At 46.8% G+C, this 12,481-nt stretch overlaps 1 long non-coding RNA gene across 2 annotated transcripts in view; it reads left to right on the top strand.

Moving 5' to 3' along the window:
* The window catches only part of LOC128777702 (uncharacterized), a 159,135-nt gene that overhangs the window by 95,005 nt on the left and 51,649 nt on the right, over window positions 1–12,481 (top strand). The window contains exon 4 of one of the 2 annotated variants that reach the window (XR_008423027.1): window positions 8,802–8,845. This is a non-coding gene — a long non-coding RNA (uncharacterized LOC128777702). Of the gene's footprint in view, window positions 1–8,801; window positions 9,758–12,481 lie in introns of those variants that run through there. The other variant, XR_008423026.1, reaches the window with a different exon arrangement.

The following is a 12,481-nucleotide window of genomic DNA, read 5'->3' as shown; positions in this document are numbered from 1 at the left end:
TCCCCCTGTGCTATACAGATGCTGTTATTTTCTGTGTGTGAATGACATGAGTCCTTCGTTAGGCAGCACTGAATTAGAGGATTTTCATTTGGATGGCAAAGGATCTCGACACCAGGTCTCACGAGGAATGAAGGGCCTTGCACTTGGTGCTGAGAAGATTCAGGGTAAACATCACAGTGGCTTTCAAACATCGCTGAGGCCATTTTGTTGCAGAACAAGTTGATTTGTTATCAATCTGGGGTGCAGAATTGGGCCTGCTGGGTGCATGTCCCAGTGACCGTACAAGAATTCAGCGCAGACCAGAGTTCCCTCACCGTTAAAATGCCCAACAGAGCACTGTTTCTTAGAGCAATGAAGTTTTCATTCCTGACAACGTGAAGGAGAGGTTGAATCTCACCAGTGCTGGCTGTGTGGACGGGGCGGCTGGTTACACTAAGTGGGCTCCAAGGTTCCTTTCAACTTGAGTATCTTGATCACTGGGTGTGTATTTAGGAAACGAAGGCCAGTGGAAATGAGGATGGCTTTCTGGGCAAAGGTCACTGTAGCATGAACAAATGGAACAAAGAAGAGACCTGGGGACGTCTCCGTGTCTGGTGTGTGTTGAGGGATGACAGAAACATGAGATGAACGATGGGAAATTTAAACGTTCTGATAGGGAAGGGGGAACATCTTGGTTCCTGTCCTGGGGCAGGATATGCTGAAACAGGTATGTGAGGGGGTTTTGCTTACTATCCTGTGCTAGAGGGATATGGGGTGGCAGGTAGTGAGATATTGATGGGTTCCTTAGGGAGAGCACGGAAAGCTTTCCCAGTTATCCTACCCCTTGCCTGGGCTATGGTGGGAGTAATGGAAACAGAACAAGGGGCAAATCCAGAATGTAATGGAAAGTCTAATATGGTTTTCCCTGAAAATGGCTCTGAAATAGGATTCCCAAATTAGTAATTGAAAGTTATATGGTTGAGTCTTTCGATCAGGAAACCACAATCAAGTATTTACAAATATTTTGGTCTACCACTGGAGATGACCGGTGACCTGAGACAAATCATTAAAATTCCCCATATTTGAGTATCATCCTGTCAACAGAGAGTCTGTACAAAATATTCTGAGTCCTGGATGAAAGGGGCCTTGTTGTATTAATATCGTACTGTATTCTTGTTATCGGGGTTATTGTTCTCAGTAACAACAGTGATGCAATTTTATATTTCCTACCTTAGGGATGTTTTTGTCTTCTAGCTGGATTCCAAAAGTGGCTTTTCTGTGACATGTTCTTTAATATTGGTCCATCAAGGGGATGTGAAAAATATGTAATATTCAAGATCGTTATTCTTATTCCCCTCCCTCCCCCCAGTCTGATATCTAGAACATATTGAAGGTTCTTTGGCCTCATCTATTTACAAGAAGCTCTCCTAGTTTAGATTGGTGCTTTCCTGGGCTACTGATTTTTTTCCTCTTTTTTTTTTCTTTTCCTGTGGAATTCTCTGAACAGGGCTTTCCTGAAAAGAATACATTAAGACTGGCAGAATGATTTTGTTTGCAGCAGACTAAGCTTTGCAGATGCCCTTTGTTGAGGGAAAAATACATTATTCCGAAAGTCCTTCTGATCTTCAGGAAAACTGAAAATCTCAAATGTTCTGGAACTAAAGTAGCTCACAGCTGATGGTATTTTACGACATAAGAATAGAAATGCCTTAAAGACAATTTAACTTTTAACACGGAGTTACTGAAAGGAAGACTCCCTCCCCCCATCACCTGCCTCCCCCCACCGCCCCCGGAAAAGCAGAAACCATAGTACTCCTGTCTGTTTTCCATTTAGTATGTTTTTGCACCTGAACATCTCCATAGGTGACACGATGTGTCCAACATAATTATCCTGGGGTGTAATTATTTAATGTGTGTCAGTAAGACATGGTTCAGATACTCTCTGAGCTCTGGTTGGCTGTGCCCTGAATAAAACCGTGCTATTTCAGGATTGCAAAAACAACTCCAGTGCAATGGCAAAAGAAGAAAGGAGGACATTCCTCAAAAAGAGTTGGTTTCATGGCTTAGAAATCCGTTTTGTGCTCACATGGGCAGACGGTGCTCGAGTGCGAGAGAACTCACTTTGATTTACAGGGGCTTATAAAATGTGCTGCTCTTTGTATCCAAAGTCACAGACCTGCTGTTAAAAGGACATGTACCCAGAGTTTTTCTGGTGGTAAAATTTATAAAACCAAACAATAATCTCTTTGGAAAGCTCCTCAAAGGCGGGACAGAGTCTGTTAACTTGGGTTTGTATCATGTCTAGCATGGGGCCATGCATAGACCAGCTCTCAACAAACGTCTTTATTGTGGTCGATGGTGATTGAGAATCCAAACGGGTTTGTTTAGGATGATGGGTAGGCAGGGAGCTCTGGCGGCTGGGTGGGAGGGGGGTGGTGAGGGGGGTCGGGGAAGAAGATAGATGGGCGGTCAAGGACCTATTTTGGCAGATGCTACTGCCGTTCTTTAAGAGAAAGGAAAAATGGCGCAAATTCCCTTCCAGGAGCGTCTGCTCTGGAAATTCATTCCTGGGTTGGGGGCGTCTGAGATGTTCCATGTCATTGGGGTACACAAAGGTCATTTGGAGCTGCATTCTCTCTTGGCTTGACTCTCTGTCCCCCCTGCCTAATCTTTTATTCCAGTCCTGTCCCCTGCCTCTCTGCCTCTCTCCCTTTCGTCCTCAACTACTTAGGTTTGCTCCTCTTCTAGGCTGTAAAGATCCCACTCTTTTCCTTCCTGTATCTGGGGACCATTTCATGGGTGGTGGACATCCATCAAATCAGCATTTGAACGCGTGAGCAATTTGAGGCTTGCTTTTTTAAAATTTTTATTAAAAAATTTTTTTTTAACATTTATTTATTTTTGAGAGACAGAGAGAGACAGAGTGTGGGCGGGGTTGGGTCAGACAGAGAGGGAGACACAGAATCCGAAGCAGGCCCCAGGCTCTGAGCTGTCAGCACAGAGCCCAACATGGAGCTCGAACTCAAGAACCGTGAGATCATGACCTGAGCCAAAGTTGGGTGCTTAACTGACTGAGCCACCCAGGTGCCCCAAGGCTTGCTTCTGTACAGAGGGAGAAATCCTACAACATTTTCTAGTGTTCCTACTGTGTCTTTTTTACTGGAAAAGCATATAAATAGACCATCCCTACTGGAAAAGCATATAAATAGACTGTCCCGTCTATAGGGTCAGTATAAACTTTAGGTGGTATTGCAGCTTATTATTTACCATGTATCCCTTTAAAGCAGTTTTGTTGAGAAAATGTCTCAGTCTTGGGGAAAAGACAAGAGAAGAGCCAGTACGGAATTGTTACGTGGTTGAGGTCTTCCTGAAGTAGCAGGAAGAATGATGTGTTTCTCTCAGGCTGCAAGGGAACGGAAGTTTTTCTTTGAGCAAATGTGCTTGTGAAAAGTTAATTTTGAATCGAAAAACCTGTACGTTGCTAAGTTAGTAGTTAAAGCAGTTCTAGATTTTGCCTAAAAGATGATTTAATTAATTAGAAGTAGGTTCCACGTCCAATGTGGGGCTTGAACTCACAACCCGGAGATCAAGAGTCACATGCTTAGCCAACTGAGCCACCCAGGTGCCCCCAACCTGATTTTAGTCTCCTTCGTGTACTCTTTCTTAGGAAGGCTGTAACTTTGTCTTACGCTCAGCGTGACAGCAGACCCTTGTAAACTACAGATGAAAGCGTCATCCCTCTCACTGTGCACCTGCTATCCCAGTATAGTTATTAGAAGCACCTCCTTCCTTCTCTGGGTTTATTCCCAAGTAGTCACCTCAGGCATTCGTGGAGAGAAGCCAGGTTCCAACTGGGTGTCACTTTCAACAGAAGAGAAACTGCTGTTGTCAGTGACTTGGTAACGATGGGTCTGCATTGACAGGTTTCTGATCTGGGAAGTGGATTGCAGTCATTCCGCTTAAATATTCACTCACCATCTCTCTTGCGTCAGATACAGTTCCAGATACTGGGAATGTAGAAGTGAAGAAAACGGAGTCGTTGCCCTGAAGAAGCTTCGGTTTTTGCAGGAGAGATTGACAACGATGAAAAAAAGAAAGATATAATTTAATTTCACGTAACAATAAATGCTTTCGAGATAAAGCAGAGTGTGGGAACAGAGATGTCGCCGGAAATGCTATTGTCGATGGGGTGGCCAGGTAGAACTTCTGATGGTGTGACATTTGAACTGTCACCACAGTTACCTCAGCTAGGGCCTGTGCAACAGGAAATGCCTTGTTTAATGACCTCAGATGCCCCTGGAGTATCCTGGAACCTTACGAGGGAAAGGACAGTGATTAGCACAATGCTAGGGCAACTTTGTGTGCGTTGTCTTCAGTGGCGGTGAACTTGTCCTCTGTAGCTTATCTCCACTACCAACAATCTCACACCATAAGTGTTCTCCTTGATGTATTACCCACATCACATTTCCAGTGAGTTGAAGAGTTCCGACAGGTATGGACAGGGGAGGACTTTTTTAAACATGGCTCAGCAACAGTCCAGAGTGTCTCTTGGGCTGTTTCCTCTCAGTCGTGTGGCTCAGTGAGCAGGTGTTCTGGGAAATTCTTCTTAAGCCCCAGATCCTAGTTTGGAGTTTCCTGCCATCTGGGAGGTCTGCACTGTTTCCTGAGCCTTGGAGAGGGAAGGGACATGGGCTCCTATGTCCCAGACCTTCAGACTTCAGCATTTACCCAGTGCTTTGCAATCTGCCCCTCGTTATCTCTGTGGTGGGGTTTATCCTGCTGGTTCTGCACCTTACGGAATACATGTAGGGACAGATGGAGATGGCAGAATGGAGGGGAAGGAGAGATGATATTGAGCTGTGAGCTCTTCCCAGGGATGGTCTGCCTGTGGGCTTCCTGTGGGGACAGGCACGTGACCGGCGCATGGTATTGGCTTTCAGTGAAAGCTGTGGCATGAATAAGCTACACAAGGTGGGAAAGAAAAGCCACACGAGGTGAAGGTGAGCTGTTGTTTATTTGAACAGTTTGGAACATAATTATGCATTAAGAGATTCTACTGTCGAAGGAGAATACTATTTCAAATCCTTTTGCATGGTGAATTGTCTCGATCTGGATGTCATAAGGAATCTCAAAGAAATGACACTTAAAAATGTTTACTAGTCGGGGGTACCGGGGTGGCTTAGTCGGTTACGTGTCTGCCTCTTGGTTTTGGCTCAGGGTCATGATCTCAGTGTCACGAGTTTGAGCCACACGTCGGGCTCCTTGCTGACAGCTGCAGAGCCTGTTTGGGAGTCCTTGTCTCCCTCTCTCTCTGCCCCTCCCCTATTCCCTCTCTCTCTCTCTCAAAAAACAAATAAACCTTTAGCGAGATGTTTAGTAGACGAACTAAGCATGAGTGGTGAAGTGGCCATTATATGGTGGGTCAGTACACAGCCCCCCAGGGTTTGAATTGCTGGCGATATCTTGGATCTCGTAGCTGATCGCTGGTTGGTCTGTCCCTTTGTCTGACCATCCATCCGTCCTTTTCTTCATCCACTTACCCACCCACCCATTCAAGTTGGTCACGTAGGAAGAGGTTCTACTACTTAGCAACAGTGTGGTTATTCATCTCACGGGGACTCGGTTTTCTTATTTATAGAATAATGGGTATCATTAACTTATGACTGTCCTTACGTGCAGGTCACTTTAGGTCCTAAGGGTGAGGCAGGCTTCAGATCCCCATTTAGCAGATGGAGAAAGTGAGGCAGGGAGTAGGATTCAGTAATTTGCCCAAGGCTACCAGGCTGTTGAGGGGCAGAGGTGCAATTCAAGAGGAGGTCTACTAACTTGCTTCCATTCTGTCCTGAAGGTTGAGTCACCAGAGAGGAGGACGGCAGGGCATTTCAGGAGAAAAGACCACCTGCGCAGGCTTGGCCAGGCCGAAGGGCCCTGTGTACGTGAGGAACAGCAGGGGACGTCCGTGTGCCTGGGGCACTGTGCACCCCAGTGTTAGCAGCAGAAACCAAGCCTGGGAACATGACCGGGCTTCCCCGATGTCTGGCTACAGGATCTGGTTTTCTTTTGGCTCACACACAGATTTGGGTGCAGGGACACAACATGATTGGAGGAACACATTTCAGGATGTTTATGACCATAAGACCTTCTTAGGCTTCTAAAGTACTTTTGTGCAACTAAGCTCTTCAGTGTGGTGCCCAGAAACTGCCTTCTGTAGTGTCTCCTGCAGTCTGGCCCTTGAGAGGTCTCCTCCCAGGGCTTCTGTTCTAAGGAACCTCTGGCCCCCCCGGGCCCCTGTGCTGCCCTTCTGAGCATCAGCACTTTAAAAATCCCTGCTCGATTTTTGGGATTTTGAGAAGAAAACTCCTTTATCTTCCCCCCTTCTCTGCTGTTGCCTTGATTTTAACCTGTTTCCTGCTATTTCAAAACTTCTTCTATTCCATACGTGAATAATTAGGTCTCCTTTGGCTTTGCTAGGGAAAAATATACCATCATATTTCGATTAAAACAGTGTAATAACTCCACTAGAAAAGTACATGCCCGTTGCAGGATGAGTTTCTCCCTTTCCTTTTTATTTGCGGCATCCCGGGGTGGCCTACTGGAGAAAAAAAAAATACCATTTGATTCTCCCTGGGTGGTCAGACAGGACTTGTAAAGAGTCTTGTTTGTTTTGTGTTGAGGCTTCAAAGGCACGCAGTCTTGCCTACATAAAGATGTACTAAGAAAATGGGGATTTTTTTGAAGTTGCTATGTATAAAGGGAAATTCAGAGCCACTGTTTTCCTTTAGAACTACAAGCTAATGTGATTAGAGAAGGTCCCTTTTCACCACGGATCTTTGTTGTTCCTGTGTCTGGTTAATACCTCCAGTCTTACGGGGAAATCTGTGCTTACAAAAACCATTTCCACCTGCTTTTTTTTTTTTTTTTTTTTTTTTTTTTTTTTTTTAACCACACAACCACGTACTTTAATTCTTAAGCCCACCTTGATGGTGCGCATTTAGGCTTTCCAAAACGAGGAGATCGGAGCGTGTGCGCGCGCGGGAGCCGCTGAGGACGCTGCGCGGGTGTGTCTGCTCGTGAAACATCTTTCTGGCCACGTGCCCCGCACATTCCAATTAGCGAGGCCCTCCCGCTGTGGCATGGGAGAAGAGTTTGGATTGGGGTCAGGCCTGGCTAAGTGTGGGAGACTTTTTAATGCAGTCTTTGCAGAAGTCCCTCGTTAGCACCTCCAGGTCAGCGGGAACTCGGGCAAGCCGGTGTCGCGGGCACCGTTGATATTTTTCTGCGGCGCGAAGCGCGTGTCAGCCATTTTCCTTACCCAAGCTCATGTTCTCCATTTCATAAAATTAATTGTACCTAATGGGGGAGGTTGATGGTGCTGAATTATTTCGAGCCTGGAGGGAGCAGAGAAGCTGGGTCCTACATCAGACCGCTCGCTGATCCATCTAATCGGTTGTCTTGCCGTCCGATGCAACGGACCAATGTGTATAGCCAATCATATGAATCCCTACATGGAGTGAAAAATGACCTTGAGCCCCGGAGAGCCAGACGGCTGCTTTATGTGGTGTGTTCACCCACTGAAGCTGTTTTAATGCCTTGGCCGAATAGGCATGTGGTCTGTTTCTAATATCTAGAATATTATTTAAAAAAAAAAAAAAAAAAAAAAAGGTAGCTGCTATGTGAAAGAGTTAAATCTTTCATGACTTGCCAGTAACTTTGCTTTTGGAACCAGGTGCTTAGAACATAAATAATTTGGGGGTGTAGCCTCTAAAAATTTTAAGGGAGTGAAAAAAAAAACCCTCCAAGCTTCTTCCTTGTATCCAGACATAACCTGCTATTATAAGCTGTGCTGTTTTTTGTGTTTTTTTTAAAATGAAGAATATTAGAGAAAGGAAGATATAAGTTTTTTGGATAAAAAAATTAGACACGTTATAAGCCAATTTTGCGGGATGTGTTATCGGGCAATTATTTTTTTATCAGGTACGTTTTTAAAAAATGTCAGATTTTTTTAAAAGGGAAGTCTGGACACGGGAAGCAAACTTAACCCTTGATGTATATAAACTTGCACGCCTTTGTAAGTTCTGGAGTCAGAGTTCACTGCGGCTTTGATGTGACTCTACCAGCAACAGGATGGTGCTCCGTGAACCGCCCATGGTGTAGTGGGAAGAACTTCCTTCTGGGGTCAGCCAGCTCCCGGTTTTGATCTATGGCTCTGCTCCTGCTAGTCCTACGACCTTGGGCAAGTTACTGCATACTCTCAGTCCATCTCTCTCTCTCTCTGTCCATGGCCTTCTGTCACTCTTGAGACTAGCCTTACAAAAATGGTTTTAGAGGTTAAATGAAATAAGCTATAGAATAGGGCCTAGCACATATATTTGTGTTAGCTTTCTCTCTTTGCTTCTGACGACGTCCCAGGGCTAGTATTTTTTCACGTGTAGCAATGCACTGTTGGCTTTGGTAGTCATTATGGATCTCTACCCGCCTTCAGTTTTCAGATAATGAAGTCTAGCTCCAGAAAGGGGGAGTGATGTGCTTGCAGTGCCTTATAATAGGAGTAGCAGAGTGGGTGCTAAGACCAGGTTATTGGGTGCTTCTAGCTTTTATTCCACGTAGAAAGAGGGCTTAGCCCTCCGTGGTGAGTGCCTGGCATGGAATGGTCCCCGAGCAGGTAAGTCCAACACCATTCTAACGTGTTTAATAAAGAATCAACTTCTCAAATGTTCCTCTAGCACCTTCAAGGTAGGCCAAGATGTGTACTGAAATGTCACTCTGCTGTGTCCTTCTGTTTACTCTTCCAACTTATGACTCAGTTTCCCTTTCTTTCCTAGCACTCTCAGGTGACTACAGAAGCGTTGGCACCCAGCATGCTCAGGTAAGAGACTTTTCGGATGAGGAAGTTTCCAGATAAAGGATCATAGCGATTCCCTTTGTGGTTACGGTTCTTTGTGCTTGCCCTTTCCTGGAAGATCCCAATGGCCGCCATTTCCCTGGTTGCTCTCCTTCGGTGTTTGTTTATTTTAGTTTCCTATATGTGCTGTTATTCTGTTATGTTTTCGGTTTTATTTTTACGTATTCATGCATGCACGTCGTAATGCTAGAAAACATGCACAAGAATGGTGAACCCTACCTTCAGGGTGAGGGTTTGCTCATGAGGAGAGAGTTTGGGTACAAGGCAGATGTCAACTATCTGTAGTGTTTTAAGAGCTTTTTCAATGTGTGGGCACCTGGGTGGTTCGGTGGGTGAAGCCTCTGACGCTTGGTTGTGGCTCAGGCCATGATCTCACGGTTTGTAAGACAAGCCCCACATCAGGCTCTGTGCTGACAGTGTGGAACCTACTTGGGATTCTCTCTCTCTCAATCTCTTTCTCTTGCCCTTACCCTGCTTGCACATACTCTCTCTCTCTCAAAATAAACTTAAAAAACTTTTTCAATGTATGTCTCTTAAAGATAAGAGCTCTTTGTTTTAAACATAGACATAATACTGTTTTCACACCCAGAACAGTAGTTAACAGTAATTCTTTTATGTCACATATCCAGCGTGTTCAGTATTCCCATTGTGCAGACAGATACTGTAAAGACAAATCTTAGGGGTGTCACGTACAACATGATGACTGTAGTCACCACCGCTGTACGGTGTGTTTGAGAGTTGTTGGGAGAGTAGATCCCAAGAGTTCTCATCACAAGGAAAAAACATTTTTCCCTTCTTTTCCTTTTTTTTCTTTTTGTACCTGAGATGATGGATGGTAACTCATTTCACAGTATGTGAACATCACATCACTATGCTACATATCTTAAATGTAAGTAGTGCTGTATATTGATTACGTCTTAATAAAACTGGCGAAAAATTAAAAAAAAAAAACCCACAAATCCCTGTTTGGTATCTCGTATGTTTGGAGGCCACACTTTGGGCTGGAGCAGTGGCTCCCAAGCGTGGTCCTGACATGAGCTGCACTCGCAGCACCTGGGAACTTTTCGAGACTACGTGAAATGCTGGACCCCACCCCAGAGGGACTGAACCACAGATCTGGGGGTGGGGTCATTCTCTAGGTGATGCGAATGCACGAGAAATACTGGTCTAAGGAAGACCACGATGGTATACTCTTTTCACACCCTGTTTGATGTTTGGTCTTTGTGTTTAACACAGCAGTATATCCCGAGATGCTGCAGATAACCCAAGATGGTGCACTTACACCTGGGTCGCTGTGATAGAAGAAGTCTATAGTTTGGTCTTTCGTCCCTGGCTCCAGGCCACAGCTCCTAAAAGCCCTGTAACTTCCCAAACCTAATAGAAGCATCTTTTGTTTTAATATTTGGTTATTGTTCCCAGCCCTGGAAACCGCTCTGGAGCCGGAAGTTTTGTTATTCAAAACAAGCCCCTTTCAACCACACCTGAGCGTATGTTAATAAGGCGACTCGGGGAAGCCTCTAATTATGGGGGCTGGTTGCCAGGGGAACCACGAGTGTTTGGAGGGTTGGTACTTCCAGGCTCCGCCCCCTGACCTCCGGGGAGGCGAGAGGGGCTGGAGGTTGAGTTAAACACCAGGCGCCAATCATTTAGTTCCTTAAGCCTACCCTATAAGAAGGGGTTCGGAGCGCTCCTGGCTCGAACCCGCGGAGGTGCTCGGAGCTGGGGGGCGGGGCGGCGCCTTGGGCCTCTCGGCCGGCTGCTGCTGAACCGTAGCCTTCTTGGCACATTGGTCATCTGGTAAGTCAACTGTTTTCCGGAGTCCCGCGAGCTGTTCTAGGAAGTGAGGGAACTTGAGGAAGGAGTTTGGGGAACCCCCGATTCCTGCAGCTGGTGGGTCAGGGTTGCAGGTGGTGACTGGGGCTTGGAATTGGCGTTTGGAGGTGGGGGCGGTCCTGTGGGACGGGACCCTTGACGTGGGGGGCCCGTGCCAACTTGGGGCGGTCGGTGTCCGGATTGAATTAACCTCCGTACCCCCTGTCCCCGGCCAGGGAGCTTTGGAGAATTGCTTGGTGTGGAAAAAGCGCGCGCGTCTGGTGTCAGGAGTGGTGTGTGAGTAGAAGGAAGGGGGAGTTTTTGCTTTTGAATTCCCGCTTTGGAGTCCAGGCCTTTCGTTGCCTCCCGGGGCCTGGACCAAGCCCGCCTCCGTCTCTGGCCAGAGAGTGCAGCCTGCGCCCACATGGGGAAGCCGGCACGATGGCAGCCTCGGAGGCAGCGGCCGGGACAGACTGAGCGACCTTAGAGGTAATCTCTTTGAGTGTGTATGGTAGAGAGAGAAACCTCCTTTCTAAAAGAGTGCAGTTCTCTGGGGCTCAGGTCATGGTCTCGTGGTTTGTGAGTTCGAGCCCCACGTGGGGCTCTGTGGAGCCTGCTTCAGATTCTGTACGTCTCTCTCTCTCTCTCTCTCTCTCTCTCTGCCCCTCCCCATTCATGCTGTCTCTTTCAAAAATAAGTACAACATTAAGAAAACCCGCAGTTCTAAGGGCTGGGGTTCTCAACCGCGGGCCACACAGGGGAACCACCTGGGAGGCTTTTAAGAGGATGCTGGCCACCTGGCCTGACCTCCAGAAGCTCCAGTGTCCTTTGAGTTGGGAGTGGGTGGTGCCGAGGGGATGGGGTCGGTCTCAGCCTCAGCGACTGCATCGGCCTGGCCTAAAACCTCTCCAGGTGACGCCTTGTGGCGGGGATTCAGAACCAGTAATGGGTTTGGTTTGGGACTGAGGTAAGAAACCAGACGGAAATGCATTGCAAGAGTGTCCTTTCTGGGGGCTTACCTTTTAAATGAATAGGTGCTTTTCAAACTGTGCTGTTTTTTTGCCTTTTTAAGCTCATTTATTTTCAGAGGGAGAGCTTCAGCGGGGGAGGGGCAGAGAGAGAGAGAGAGACACACACACACACACACACACACACACACACACACACACACACACACACACACACAGGGAGAGTGAGAGAACCCCAAGCAAGCTCTTCGTTGCCAGCGGGGCTTGAACCTATGAATCATGAGATCACAGTGTTAGCGGAGATCAAGGGTTGGGTGCTTCCCCGACTGAGCCGCCCAGGCGCCCCTCAAACTGTGGTTCTTAAGTTATGTTTTGTTTTCAGCCGAGGCCAGTTCTAGATAAGGAGATTGGACTATGGTTTGTCTGCTCCCCTGTAGGTGTCCTGTGGGGGGACGATGTGTGTTTCTGTGGCATGTGAGGGACCCCTGCCCTGTCACCTCTGCGAGCTCTCCCTCTCCCCTCTCGTAAGTAGAGATGGCTCCGGGAAAGGAACTCGGAGACCCTGGTGGCCTGCAGTGTGGGCCGTTTTAATGTTTCTGAGGCTATCATCAATGAGCCCAGAACCTTCCTCGCAGTCCTGAAGTTACGGAAAGGAAAAATTGAGCTGGATTTGTTGGTTGAGTGTTGAAATATTCCATGGAAAAAGGGAAACAAGTTCTACCACGGATTTTTCTTGGCCGGATTTCTCGCCTTTCCCCCCAAGTTTCTGGCAACGGTGATTAGAAATTGACTTGCAGGATTTCTTCCCACTTGCTTCCCA

This window comes from Panthera pardus, unplaced genomic scaffold, assembly GCF_024362965.1.
Source record: "Panthera pardus isolate Hobbes unplaced genomic scaffold, ASM2436296v1 HiC_scaffold_17, whole genome shotgun sequence".
NCBI classification, from domain to species: Eukaryota; Metazoa; Chordata; class Mammalia; order Carnivora; family Felidae; genus Panthera; species Panthera pardus.
Note: the sequence above shows the minus strand (reverse complement) of the source record. Positions and strands in the feature narration are given on the sequence as shown.